The sequence below is a fragment of the Triturus cristatus genome, chromosome 5_2, assembly GCF_964204655.1.
Source record: "Triturus cristatus chromosome 5_2, aTriCri1.1, whole genome shotgun sequence".
Lineage (NCBI taxonomy): Eukaryota > Metazoa > Chordata > Amphibia > Caudata > Salamandridae > Triturus > Triturus cristatus.
The window spans coordinates 862,581,652-862,597,032 of NC_140588.1; positions in this window are offsets into that span (position 1 = coordinate 862,581,652).

The window sequence follows — 15,381 nt, forward strand, 5'->3', positions numbered from 1 at the left end:
ACAGCTGACTGAAGCTGAACTCGGACAAGATGGAGGTCCTCATCCTTGGATCTACCCCCTCTGCCTGGGATGTCTCCTAGTGGCCGACCACACTAGGAACAGCTCAAACGCCCACCGACCACGCACGCAACCTAGGGGTCACCTGCGACTCCACCCTCTCCATGATGAAGCAGGTCAACGCCGTCTCCTCTTCCTGCTTCAACACCCTCCGCATACTCCGCAGGATCTACAAGTGGATCCCCACCGAAATGAGAAGGATGGTCACCCAGGCCCTCGTCAGCAGCAGACTGGACTACGGAAACGCCCTCTACGCAGGCGCCTCGGCCAAACTCCTGAAAAGGCTCCAATGCATCCAGAATGCCTCTGCACACCTGATCCTCGACATCCCTCGCCGCAGCCACAACACACCCCACCTGCACTGGCTCCCCGTCAACAAGAGGATAACCTTCAAGCTCCTCACCCACCCACACAAGGCACTCCACAACACCGGACCAGCATACCTCAACAGCCGACTCAACTTCTACACCCCCGCCCGCCAGCTCCGCTCTGCCGACCACGCCCTCGTCACTATCCCCTGCATCCAAAGAGTGACTGCCGGCGGCATATCATTCTCCCACCTCGCCACCAAGACATGGAACACCCTCCCCATCCGCCTACGGCAGACCCAAGACCTACTGACCGTCAGAAGACTCCTCAAGACCTGGCTCTTCGAACAATAGCAGCATTCCCCCACCCCTTAGTGCCTTGAGACCCTCACGGGTATGTAGTGCGCTATACAAATGCTTTGATCGATTGATTTATCAAACTTACTTGCCTGATTAAATGTAAAAAAAAGTTATATAAACATTATCATTTATTGTCTTTTTTTGAGATTTTTAATACATTGTTTAATAAATTGTTTATATCGAAAATGTGTTTGACCTAATAATGTTAATATAATCTTTAAAACACTTGTATTGTTTTTTAGAATTGTCTTTCTAATGTTCAAATGTTCTTCCAATGGCTTAAATTATAATATTGTTTTTTGGAGGTAAGCGTATCCTTGAATTCTTTTTAATTGAATAAAACTATATTTCTTGAATGAATACTCAGGTATTAAATGACTTAGTATTAATAAACTTCCCCACTCAATACCCAAATATCCCTTATATCCCATGCCTAAAGATGTGTTTTACACCCTTAGAAATATTTTACATTGATTTTAATAATTAATGTTAGTTTAATTTAATTTAATTAATACGCAGGTATTAAAATTAATACCTGATTATTAAAACACTTCCCCATCCAATACCCATATATCCTTTACATCCCATGTCTAAGGATGTTTGTTGCACCTTAATAAATAAAAATTTACATATCAATTTTATTAATCATACATTAATATTAGGTTGTAAAATTAATTCCGGAGTATTAATGCACCTCCTTCAACCGATACCCCTATATCCCTTACATTCCGTGCCTAAGGGATGCGTGTTACAACTTCAGATATATTTTGGTATTCATTTTGATACTTAGGGCCCAATTACGATATTGGGCGGACCACCACCAACAACCTGTCGGTGGTGGTCCATCTGACATCTGGTGCCATAGTCCGACCACTGCATCATGACACAGGCAGTCGGAGGCAGCCGGCAGAGGTACTAACCTACCCATCCGACGGGCTCCGGGAGCCTGTCTGACAGTCGGTCGGAACATAGTACCTTACAATACGGGCGGTTCCTGCTCCTGCACCACCGTAGGGATTACATTGTACCTTTCCGACTTCCTTTCTATGGTTGTCCGACCGACATGAAAAGGCTGTCAGAAGGAGACCTTGAGGGAACCTAACAGAGCCCCCATTACCCTTGAGCGTCTGCTATAGGACCTTGGGGGCACCCGTGTTGGCCGCCGAAGCATCCCTGTACCCTGTGCCAGGCACACCATGGTGCCTGGCACATGGTGTAGGGTTGTTTCCAAAAATGCCTTTTTGTATTGAGGCTTGTACTGCAGCCCATTTCTGGGCCACAGCACAAGCCTCAATGCAAAAATTCTATAATTTGGAGGTGGGGACCACCATGTACGTGTCGGGTGGTCCCGATCCCAACTGGCATTGTAACAAAGACCTTAATGTTAAATATGTATAAATACTCATGTATTAAAATATTGCCTGTGCATTAGCACATTTCCCCACTCAATACCCCTATATCTCTTACACCCCATGCCTAAGGGTGTGCATTACACTAAGTGATATACTTTTGAATAAATTATAATGAATCATTTTAAATATATATTATAATAATTTAAAATTATTAGTCAACTAAAAAAAAATATTAGCTGGGTATTAATACACTTACCCTTCTAATATCACTATATCTCTTACATTACGTGCTTAAGGGTGTGTGTTGCACAGATCTAGTTAAAAATAATAATAGTATACTTACTTTATAATAGAGATATTTTAATTGATTATACATTAATACTCATGTATTAAAATGCGTACCTGAGTATTAATACACTTCCCCAACCAATACCCATATATATCCCTTACATTCCACCTCTAAGATATATGTTATCATCCCAAAAACAAGAATAACATAATGATATAGTTTATTAGTAGTATATTTCGTTACTAAACATAAATGCTATTTGTAATAACATTTCGTAATGGAATATGAGCCAAATACATACCTATACACTTACCTATTAATGCTATGTAAATGTATATAACAAAAATGTGTGGTAATGGCATGTGTTATAATATCATTTCCTTGGTTATGTCATGTCAGATAATGGCATGCATGGTAAAGACTTCTGCATGGTAATGGCTTCGTTGTAATGGTATGTCATGGTGGTGACTGCGTTATTGCCCTCGTAGCTCATCATCAACTTGGAAAAGACAAGAAAAACCTCATTTTAAATATAGGTAAACGACTAACACGGAAGCGAAAAACTGAAAAAAAACTCCCATTTATTTCTAAGGAGGTGGAACAGAAAGGGAAGGATAAACCGAGATGGCAGTCAGGCAACAGAGGGATGGTGGAAGATAATGGACCAGAAAGAGAGAGTGAGTTTGTAGGCAAGTGGAGAGAACCCTAGAAGGACAACATACATGCCAACCCTCCCAATTCAGACGAGAGACTAGCGATCTCAAAGGCTAGTCTCCCGCGTCCCGAATCCTGTCTGCAAAATCCTGATTCCTCTGAAGGCTTCAGCCGACAGAGAGTGGTCTTGTGTATTTTAGAGTATGCAGTGCCAGTAATGTACTGTTGCAAGCAGTGCACATGTTGGTCTCACTCTCCCTGCCTGCCATAGCGCTTTCACTGTGCTCTTAACAGGTAGGGCAAAAAACGAATATTTGCATTTCACTTAGCTGATTCTGCAGGAGCACTCTTGCAGGTTCCATACATGCCAATAGACCTGATGTAGGCCTCAATAGAAGTCAATGGGAGAACTACATTCTCCCGACTATTTTTTAAACAGCTCCCTGTTTCTATTCATAAAATATTGGCATGCATGGGACAAGAGTCTGCAGGAAGATCCAGATGGATGGTTTCACAAGAAGTAGAGAGGAGAGGTCCACAATCAGGGCACACATTGTGGGATTGGGAACATAATTAGGACTGGGCACCAAAAGTAAAGTGGCCAACATTTGTGGATAATGACCTTTCATGAAACGTTGCATAGTATTGGGATTAATTTTAGAAGAAAGCTCTGATAAATTAAGCTTTCTAAACTTGTGAGGTCAGTAGCATTGGCCAAGACTAGACACACTATTATTCCACCGCAACTAGCCCACAGGTCATCTCACCTAATCTCCAGGCGAATACATTTCTCTACTTCAGGTGCAAGAGTTTGTTAGTCGCCTATTGGTCCCTTAGTCTGTGTTCGCGACCCCCGAAAAGATCCCTGAGGGTCCTGCATTATATCAGGCCATGAGTAAGAGAACCATGTGCATCCTTCGTGTCTGGAGACTTTTGGTCAACGTCTAGCATTCTTATCCTCTCTCCTCTACCATTCCTTTCTTCTGCCCTTGATTTCATTTTCCTCTTCCAAGATTTGTATCACTCCCCCACACACTGCTGTTTCACGTCTCCATTTGTCTTGCTCCACATTGCTCTGCTCATTGAATCCATTTTGTTACTCTCCTGTCATTGTCTTTTGTACCTTTCCTTTGTCATTTTGTCCCAGAATGAACGTTTTTCACAGGAATGTTTTTATTTTTTTATGTTGTCAAAAACATATTACTTTTTGCTCATTTTGGTTGTTTGCATTGTTTTTTAGATGTCAGTTTTTAAGATGACATTGTGGGAGAGTGCACCGGGGCTCATCTGTCTGCTGCTGGAGACAAAAGTTGAGCCTTGGAGATGGCCACCACTTATAATCTGTTTCCCTGCACAGGACACTTTCACCCCACCCGCAGCTAGCTGTGATGCACAAAAAGAGCATATTTTCTACCAGTGGCCTCATTTTCAGGCGGCGAGCCTAGGAAGGGGAGAAGACCCACCACATGCGGTGCCTGCTCAGTTTGGCTCATTGTCCAACTGTGCACGACAATGAGCCAGTCATTACCTTTACCTAATTATAATGTGCTCCAATCTTCCCTCTAAGGCTCCAGCAGCCTTTAGGGTCAAGTGCCAGTGGTAAAGCTGGCCCAAGCAAATGTGATCTTATCTACTTCTCACAAAAACGGACCACCAGCTGACCATGGCCTCAGGTCCCTCGGGCAATGGCTGAGTGCCCACCCTGCCAATCCGATGCTCCACGCAATATCTTCCCGCCGCCTCTCCTGCCAGCCGAAGGACAGATGGACTGGTGAGGCGCCCGGCTCCAGCCACGCTGACCAGGAAGCCTGGCTCACAATGGTCAGTGCCCATATACACAAATGGTGGCAGTGGCCAGAGTTTAGTCGGGAGGGTGGGACGAAAAATAAAGTAAACAAAACGAATCTGCGAAAGGCTTTAGTTCGAGTAAGAAGGAATCACAGTTTGACGATTTTTCCCCTTTACTTTTTTTATGTTTAATTCTGCTAACTAAGCAAATGACAATCTCCTTAAATAACTTATGAAGGAAAGGGAAAAGTGTCAACCAAAACTCTGAACGAAAGAAAGTATTTTTTGTTCTTCTCTTTTAAATTCATCCTGATTTGGGGAGGGGAATAAAACACTGGATAATACAGGACTGTAGCCTAGACGATGGTCTATGTCAGACAGAGATTGGTAAGGCCTTTAGTTGACTTCACAGAGGATAAACAGAGATAGAGAAGAACAAAAGAGCGAGCCACTGAAGGCACAAACACTGAGGCTCACCTGCCGTTTACCTTCTTTTCTCTTATGAGCGACTCGTGGTTCAAGGCGAGGAAACGCCTAAGCAAGAAAAGAAGAAAAGGTCAAGAAGTCATCATATCAACGGACCGGATTAATTAATCCCACGATTCCTTTTGTGAATGTCGACATAAGGAAGGGACAGAAGAAACCGAAGTTAGTCTGGTCATTCCTTACTTTTTGTATCGAGAACAGCAGAACCACTTGTTACAGTATATATGTATGTATAATGTATTTCTATAGCACAAATCTAGGTAGAAGGAAGGGGAGCGCTGTATATTGTTATTTTATGCGCTCAATTCAGTACTGCAGGCTCAGTATAAATTGTAAGCTTCAAAGGCAAATAATACATTTGCTGCTCTATTCAACATACTTTATGTAGCTGTTCATTGGAGATGTTGATCTATGCGTAGGAGGCCAAGGTGATTACACGTTTATGTCATTTACTATCTATTTGGTAACTGATCATTAAGACAAGGGGAGGGCTGTGGAAGTGATGAGTTTATATAAAGCTCTGAATTTAGTGACTGAATGAATATTTTTGTTATTATTGCGTATTTTATACAATCTTTACTGGCTTACAATCCAAAAGAAAGTCATACAGAGATTTTCATAAAACTACGAAAGATAAGGATTAATGGAATAATTGGATCACCTCTAGTTGAGGTCGTTTAGGTTTTAGGTTCATAAACTTTGTGACATCAATTATAAGTTCTTCAAAAATAAAATGTAATAACATTTTAAAGAGAAATATTTTCCTCCATCTATTCTGACAATTAGTGGATATTACCCGATAGGTCTCGCATTGCTGTGTGAGATGTGTGTGGCTGTATGACCGACCCTAGTATGTATGGCTAGCAGGGTATCAGTAATTCCAGGTTGTGGTATTATCATTAGGTCAAACGCAATCGCTTCTAGGTCCAGGGGGGAATAGAGAGAAACATTCTAAATCCGTGGTAGCATAGAGAATGACGTATGTAAACCAGTGCTACTGAATCCCACATTCAATTCTGGTCTGTTTTTTTGGGACAGATTTCTCCCGGAGGATCCATCCCTGCAGACTGATCCAGCAATACCGCACTCATAAGTACAGCAGTTATTGTAATTCCAGTTTGAGCAGCTACTCCTGTTTCCACCCAAATCAGCAGTAAAAGGCCAATCATTAAGAGAGTCTACACCTATAGCTGCTTTCCTATCTGCACGCCCTTCTGCCCTGACTATTTTTTCATGCCATCCAATTAACACACATGGATTATGTGGATTAACCCTTTCATGCCCCAGGACTGTATAAAGACACCCATGGGAAGTTTGATGCTGCTATAATAAGAAACACTTTCTCTTAGAAATGGCAAAGCTGTTTTTAAAGCATGTTATAGAAACTTTAGGTAGAAACTGACACAGAGCGATGTGATCATTGCCGTCATCAATGAGCCCAGCAAAGTCTATATTCAGCATGTTCTTGATCACCAGTTTATCAAAGCAGCTAGTGCCCGCTAGGGTCGTGTCTGGAAGCATGTGAATTAGCTGCATGTGTGAGGCTCAATATGTTATGACAATAAAATATGTGATGTGAGACTAGGTGCCATGATTTAGATCTTGGCAGTACTACCGCCATCCCGCAGTGGCGGCAATCCAAAGTACTCCATCAAGCTGACAGCAGTTCTCCTGCCATGTTTAGATGTTGTAATAGACAGGAGCAAATGCAAGGAGATGATCATCTCCTTGTGTTTGCTTTGTTCGCCCTAAGTTGTCAGGGTATGTCCAGACGTGGGTCCCTTGCTCACTTTACCACTGAATTCAAGCTAGCCTGGCTGATTAAGGGTGTTACCCAGAAACCGGTCCCAGGATGCTTGTTTCCGGTTCAGAGAAGAGTTGGCTCGGCAATTCGGGCTGGACTGTTCCCATGAGGCACAGGGTCAAGACTGATTTGCATATAGCTGGGTCTGAACTGAGGTGGCTAAGTGAGCTAAAGAATGATGATGGATTCAACCCACATCTGTGACTGGGGGTGAGTGTCAGATTCCAGCGACAACGGGGTGGTTCAGTGCCATGGTGAAGTAGCATCAGCACAGGATGGACCTGGACAATGGCATTCAAGATGGAATCAGTGGTGGGACGCTAAAAAAGGTGAGTTTTCACCTCTTTTTCTTGCATCCCGCCAACTTGAGCTTGGCTGTTTCCCCACCACAGTTGCCTTGATGGATAGGCACATCATCATCTGGACAGGTGGGAATCTTGGTGGGACTCCCTCAGACAGCAGCTTCTGACTCCGTCAATGTAGGAGAAAGATTCTGGCAGAGGCAGCGGGTCTGCGGCGGTCTTTTAGCTGTTGTCCAGCCAACATCTAAATTGAGTGGACTGGCCACCAAGGCGGTGGATAGGAAGACCGGTGTAAAAGCGATAGCGGGAACAATATCTACTTCAGACCGTAAGACTAAAAACATACTCCTGTATTACTGACACAGTGAAAAATATTCAATATAACCTTCAAAAGGGTTTGAGTCATTTTAAAAGTCTATAGAAAACAGGTTTTATTCAGAAGATGACCCATAAGAAAGTGTTTCAAACACACCCTTGTATTTTGGCTTGAACCATAAAATGATGAAATAAGGCTACAAAAGATCACCACTTTCCACTAGCTGAGCTAAAATGGTCACGACTTATCACATGCAGAATTGTGCTTAATTATCATTTACTGTCTCTGAGATTTAGTCTTAACATTTACATGTTAGATCATTTTTATACCAACTGTTGAAGAAGATTTTAATAGCTAATACTGTTGCTAATTAGTACAGACACTCTCTAAGGAAGCTAACAAGTAGTTTGTTTGTGCTCTCTGCACACTTGGCATTGAGGAATATGTAGACTAATGTTGTACTATTTTTATAAGATCTTCTGAATGTGCACACATGCCATTAATTAAACTTTTAAATAGTGTCGGAGCTAAAAGTGATTCTTGCTTCAACCACCCATTTATTTGATCTTTCCACGTCATCTGTTTAGAGAATTAGCCAACCAAATTATATTACTATTAATGTTCCCTTACTTATTATAATAATATTACCTGCAGAAGATAAGTTAACATTTCCCAAGCTTTAAGTGAGTTTGTGCCAGCAATACTTCGTCCCTTTCATGCTGGCTACACTTTGGAATTGAAAAAGACCACCGCCCCACATGGACACGGCCACTCTCTCTGCCATATACCAAAGACAATGCTGATTTTAGGTATCAGCTACACACTGTTTTAGCTGTCAGTTGACCTCTTGTCATTATTGGATGCTTTGGGGAAAAAAAAATGTGGTAATGGAAAGATTCATCTTCTATTCACGGAAACAACGTCCCGATGAGTCAATTGAGGATTATGTTTCCGCCCTAAGGTCATTGGCAAGCTCATGTGCTTTTGAACGTATTTCATATGAACAAGTCTTGAGAGACCAAATTCTTATGCGAACCAATAGTAAGAAGGTTCAAGAGAAATTATGGTCCACTTCTGACTTATCGTTAAATGCTGCCATCAATATTGCTAAATCTATAGAACACTCAGAAGAGTTCGTAAAAAAGATCAGAGGTAACGAAAAAGGAGATGTATTCAGTATCAATAAAGACTCAAAAGAACACGTCAAACAGAAAAAGAATTCAAGTCAGAGAAGTGACCATCCAAATAAATATGAGAACAAAAATAAGAGTCAAAGCACCGGTCCAGATATACGGAATTCTTCTTTACAATGTTTTAGATGTGGGAGTTCAAATAATTTAGCGAACTTTAAGGGTTGTCCAGCTTTTGATAAAGTGTGTTCAAAATGCAATAAGAAGGGGCATTTCAGTAAATATTGCAAAACTGTTATGAGGAAAGTAAACCACATACAGTGGTTAGATGATGATTATAATTCTCACAGTAACGATGAAAATGAAAATGAGATCAATACGGTGATTAATATTTGTAGTGAGGATGGGAAATCAAAGTTTCCATCGTGTATAATTAATGTTGATGGGAAAAGTTTGAGATTTCTTGTTGATTCATGTGCCTTGTATTCAATTATTTCAGCGAGAGTTTTCTATGAGAATTGGCCTAATAGGCTACTAACCCATCCTGATGTATCTCCAGGGGGTTACACTGGTCATAAAATTGATCTAAAAGGTTATTTCAATGCAGACATAGCGTTTTCTGGCCAATGTACTTTTGGGAACATTTATGTAGCAAAGTCAGGAGAATCTCTATTAGGGTGGCCACATCAATATGAATTGGCCATTAGACTTGATCCGAGAGCAAACCCTCCTGTTTTTGCAATAGATTCTGGTTCCCGGTGTGGGTCAGATTTGGTGGATAAATTGATTAGTGAATTTCCGGGTGTTTTTAGCGGGAAACTGTGGAAATACGTAGGATTTGAACATGTGATTAAACTTCATGAGAATACAGTCCCCATCCGGCATAAAGTAAGGAATGTTCCACTCTCTTACAGGAATAAATTGAGTGTCATGTTAAAAAATCTCTGCAATTATGGTATCATAGAACCCATAGAGTCTTCCCCATGGGTTTCTCCCATAGTTATTTTGTTAAAATCTTCAGGGGAACTCCGTTTGTGTGTTGACTTACGCAGCCTAAATCGCGTGATCTGGGTAGATGCTCATCCTCTCCCCAATTTACATGAAATGGTATCCAGTTTAGGCAATGCACAAGTGTTTTCGTGCATTGACTTAGCGAGTGCATACCATCAAGTAGTTCTTTCAGAGGATTCTAAGAATTTCACAGCATTTATTACCCCGGATGGGTTATTTAGATACCGTCGCATGCCATTTGGATTAGCTAGTGCAGCTTCAGTTTTCCAGAGATTAATGAAGGAAACCTTGGAGGGATTATCAGGAGCAACAGCTTTTCAGGATGATATTCTAGTTTATGGGAAGAATGATGAGGAGCATGATAGAAATCTCTATAATGTTATAGCGGCACTAGCTATGAAAGGTCTTACCCTGCGATTGGACAAATGCAAGTTGAAAGCGAGGGAAGTAGAGTATTTAGGACACACGATTAGCGGAAAGGGTATTAAACCAAAGCAGAAACATATTCAAAGCATCATTAATGCTCCAGTACCATCATCAAAAGAACAGTTAGCTGCCTTTCTTGGTCTGACCGAATTGTATGCGAAATTTATTCCAAACTATTCAGTTAAGGTTGATTCCTTCAGATGTTTACTAAAAAAAAATGCAAAGTTTATATGGTCAGAAAATATGACTCAGGCATTTGAGAATCTGAAAAAGTTAATAGTAAATGCACCCTGTTTGAAAACTTTTGTTCCGGGGGAAAAGTGCATAGTCATGGTAGATGCAAGTAATTTGGGACTAGGAGGTGTTTTGATACAAAAGGACAATTGTACTGAATGGATTGTAGCCTATGCATCTAGAGCATTAAGAGATGCAGAAAAAAACTATTCTGTGATTGAGAGAGAGCTTCTTGCTTGTGTATGGGGTGCAGAACATTTTAGAAGTTTTCTGTGGGGGACTGAGTTTATTATCAAAACTGACCATAAGCCCCTTGTGTTTTTAATGTCTCCTGGAGGTGGTAGATCAATGTCAGTACGATTAGCAAGATTATCCTCAAGATTACAATCATTCCGGTTCAGTATTGAGTATGTTCAAGGGAAAGCAAATATGCATGCAGACTGTATGTCAAGGCTACCCATTGATGGTGAGAAAAATTACCAAGATGATGACTGTGAGGTGGCATTCACTACGCATGACCGAAATTTAATACATAGTAAGGGGAAGAATTTAAGAGAGGAGGATTGGATGTTGGAAATGGAGAAAGACAATGAATTGAAAATTGTAAAGAAATACATTGTGCAAGGTTGGCCAGAAGTAAGGAAATTGTCGGGTGACATGATGAGTTTTGCGAAAATTCATGAAGAATTAGCACTTGAAAATGGATTGGTTATGAGGGGGGACAAAATGGTTCCACCTTTTGGACTCAGGAATACAATCATGGAGATCGGTCATGAGGGCCATCTTGGAATTTCATTCACTAGAAGATGAGTTAGGGAAGCATTTTGGTGGCCCAGCATAGATTCATCCATCGAACAATTTGTAAGCAAATGCAGTAATTGTTCCAGTAGCGATAAATCTGCCGTTCCCTTACGGGTAGAATCTCATCCTGTTTCTTATCCCGGTGGTCCATGGAGGAAATTAGGTCTTGATATCATTGGTCCTTTTCAAGTTTTGCCAAAGGATAAATGTTTTGGTATTGTACTTATTGATTATTTTTCGAAGTGGCCAGAAGTTAAGATGGTTAAAGAAGTAACCTCACAGAGTGTTATTGAATTTTTAGATGAGACATTCTGAAGGGAAGGCATTCCGCAAGAAATAGTCACGGACAATGGGCCTCAATTTATCAGTAAGGAGATGGAGGCATTTTTGGAGAAATGTAATGTAAAACATAGAAGAATAGCTGTTTTCCATCCAGAAGCAAATGGTCAGGTGGAACGGTTCAATCGTGTTGTGAAGGAAGCGATACAGTTGTCTTCGAAAGGGGGCTTGAATTGGAGCAATGCATTGCAATCTATGTTATTGTCTTACAGGACGTCTCCAAATTCGGTAACGCTGGCTAGTCCATTCGAATTGTTGAGGGGACGTAAACCAAGCACTAGTTTGGTACCATGGTGGTTAAAAAAGGATTGGAATGATAAGAAATTCAATGCCATTGATTATGAAGTTGTTAACAAAGGGTTGATGAGCAAAAAGGAAAAATGAAATCATTTATGGATAAGAAAAGAGGTACCTGTAGTAAAGCAAAGGTTGTAGTTGGCGATTTTGTTCGGGTGAAGAGGAAGGAAAGTGTTCCTAAAGGTTCACAGTGTTGGTCAGATCCTAAGAGGGTAATAGAAGTGTTTAACAGTGCTGTACGTATAGAGGGAGGAAGTGTCTGGAATTTGAATAGGATCTCGTTGTTTAAAGGTGTTTCCCATTCAGCTAGAAGTGTTGGGATGAGTCGACATTTAATTGAAGATCACAATGAACAACAACCTCATTGTTCAAATTGGGGTGGTGAATCAAGGGGAAAACGTGAACACAGTTACCCAGGAAGATTCAAGGATTATGCCATGTGTTAGTTGGAAAAAAAAATAAAAATAAAAGGGGGAAGATGTGTTGTATATATATGAATCATATTGTAAGTGTAGCGTGACCTTCACGAGCGTTTCCTTCACGCTCGTGGAGATCACGCGGTTTGTGTTGTTTCAAGTATGGGGTGTTGGAGGTGTGAACGTTGGAATCGTTGGGGGGTCATTAATGTTATGAGCTTGGAGAGTGATGACTGGAAATAAACCTCTCTGCTCCTACGATCAAGTTGTCCCGTGTTATTCATGCAAGTGAGTGGATTACAGGATACTTTCCTACACTTGCCTTCTCCTAATTTGATGCTCCCTTCTTTATTCTTCCGTTTGTCTCACTCAGGAGACGTTTCCAGGAGCAATAGCCCAGAAAAACGATTTTCTCTCCCATTTCCCCTCTCGTGCTCTTTTCCTTCCCTCTCCTCCCACACATGCCATCAACCTTGTTTTTAACTTAAGACTAGGAAGTTCTGGTGCACACAATATACACTGATCTTTATGTGCAGGTGAGTTAGTGTTAGACCTGGATTTTTCAGTGGGTTTATCCCCAGACTTTTTGCTCCTTGGCCTCCTAATTTTTTACACTGATTTTGTTGGCTATAGGACTCCGGGGCACTTTACCACAGTGATAAAGTGCGTATACTCTCTGTGTAAATTGTGTTTATGGATTAGTATTTCCATGATTGGCTTATTTAACTCACTGCTAAGTCCCTAGTACAGTGCACTGTGTTTGCCCAGGTCCTGTAAATCAAATGCTGCTAGTGGGCCTAAAGCACTGATTGTGCCACCCACACAAGCAGCCTTTCAAATAGTCTTAAGACCTACCACCGCAGTGTCTGCACACAGTTTTTCCGGCCATGTCGACCTTGCAAGTGCATCTACTTGCCAGGACCAAACTATCTTTTTTCTTACATATCAGACAACCCTTCAGGTAGACCCAAGGTACCCCTATGGGCAGCGTGCAGTGTGTGTGAATTGTAGGACATGTACTGGTGTGTATGTGACATGTTCTGATAGCAAAATACAGTGCATTTCAGTTTTCACTATTAAAAGGCTATCTATTCCATAGGATAGAATGGGAGTTTATTTATATTTCACATTCCATGGGAAGGGAGGCAGGGGAACAATGCCACGACGTGCGAGAGCGCAAGGAGGAGACTAAAAACTACAATTCCCATGAACCCTTGCGGGTCCAACGGCGGTGATGTCAAGGCGCGCGTCCAGGAGACGCTCAAAGGGCTTCCGGGGACACCACACGGGTGCCGCTTACTCTTGATCCGGAGCAGTGCTGGACGTCGTGAAGAGACTGGTAAGGGTGCATTTGTGCACCGCCTTTGTTCCCACCTGAAACATCGTTCGGCACGCTGTCTTGTGTGGCGGGGCTAAGTGCAGCCTTACGTTGCTCCGTTGGAGGAACCCGAAGAAGTGGTTCCGTGCGGAGCAACCTTCTGCCTGCACCAGGGGAGGATCCCCATTTTCACCCTTCTTGGCAGGTCAGACCCACATTTGTGTTTATGCAATTCCGAGCCACCGGAAGAGGGGCTCCTGGTAATCGTTTTTTCTGGTGAGTGAGCTGGGGGGCAGATGCCCGAGTCGGAGAACCCTGCAGGCAGCGGTTCGTGTGGGTGAGAAAACGCTCATTTATTGTGTTCTGTTGCTATATACTAATTGCTGCCAGTCGAGTCAATGCTGTGACAAAGCTTGATCCTATAAACAACATTTGTTTGAACTGAGAAGAGAAGAGGTACGGAACCTATAAGGGAACATTGCCTTAACCCTAATCTCTTCAAAAAAGGGGGCGTAGAGAAAGAGAAGACTACCACGCCCCAATGTGGAAATACTTTGTTTGAATTGTTGAGATGTGGATGTGTACTGCCACCACCCAAGAAGTATTGTGGATGTGAGCAGAACATATTTTGCATTTTGCCGATGAGTGGGTGGAAGCGTGCGGTCCTGGAAGTGATCTCTGTGTTTCTTGTGTCTTCAAAAGCAGGGGTACAGTGAGTGAGCAGAAGGACGGCTCTTCCGCTCCCCTGTTACAGACCTACCCGATACCTCAGTGGTAGGTCAGAACTGCATCATTATTCTTCGCAGAGGTCATTGGAGATGTGTTGTGATTGTATATGCTGACTATAATCCTGCTTTCACTTTAGATCAGTTTGAGTGCTACCCCACGCAGTGTTGGCTACCCGCTCCTGAAAAGCAGGTTTTTTCCTTTACAGGTACGGGTTTCTTAACTAGCTCTGGGAGAAGCAGGGGTAGAGTAGGGAAGTATACTGTGTTCTAGTTTGTGGATCCCTGTCTTGTTCTCTCTACAGGTCTCCCTCCCTGCTGTCCCCATCCTTCCCTTCCCCCGCTTGATCACCTCATTGAGTCTGTGTATATCTAATCAGACCGTGGGGGTATCGAGAGGTGGACCCCCTAGAGCAACGTACGATCCTCAGGATTCCTGGCCACAACATTATAACATCTTCTAAGTATAACTTCACATGAGGACAATATAGAAAGATTAAGTTTAGGTTCTCTGAACTCAGAATGTAATAACAAATCTTTAAGTAAAGATGTTTTTTAAATTGTGGTTTTGAAAATGCCTCTTTTAGAAAGTAGGCATTTTGTTGCTTAGCCATCCTATGTACCTCTGCCGAGTTGTGGATTGAGTGTCTGGTTTTGAAAACTTCTCAAGCTTCTTTTGGTGCCCAATCAACCAAGGGAGTAGAGTTCCAAGCACACAGGGCCCTGAAGGGACCTCAAGGGGATCTCTAAGGATATCAGGCAAAGGGCTACAGCAAAGTCCAGTCTAGGAGCAGTTAACACTGGTTAGCTGGGACTCATGACAGGAATGTCAAGGAGCCTCCCAGGGGATCAGCTGCATGATCCTTGGAGTCCTTTTTGTCCTTGGATTTAAAGTGGAATATTGTCCAACCTCTTAAAGTCCTATCATAGGTCACAAGTGTCAAGTGCAGCAGGTTTAGTCGCCCTGG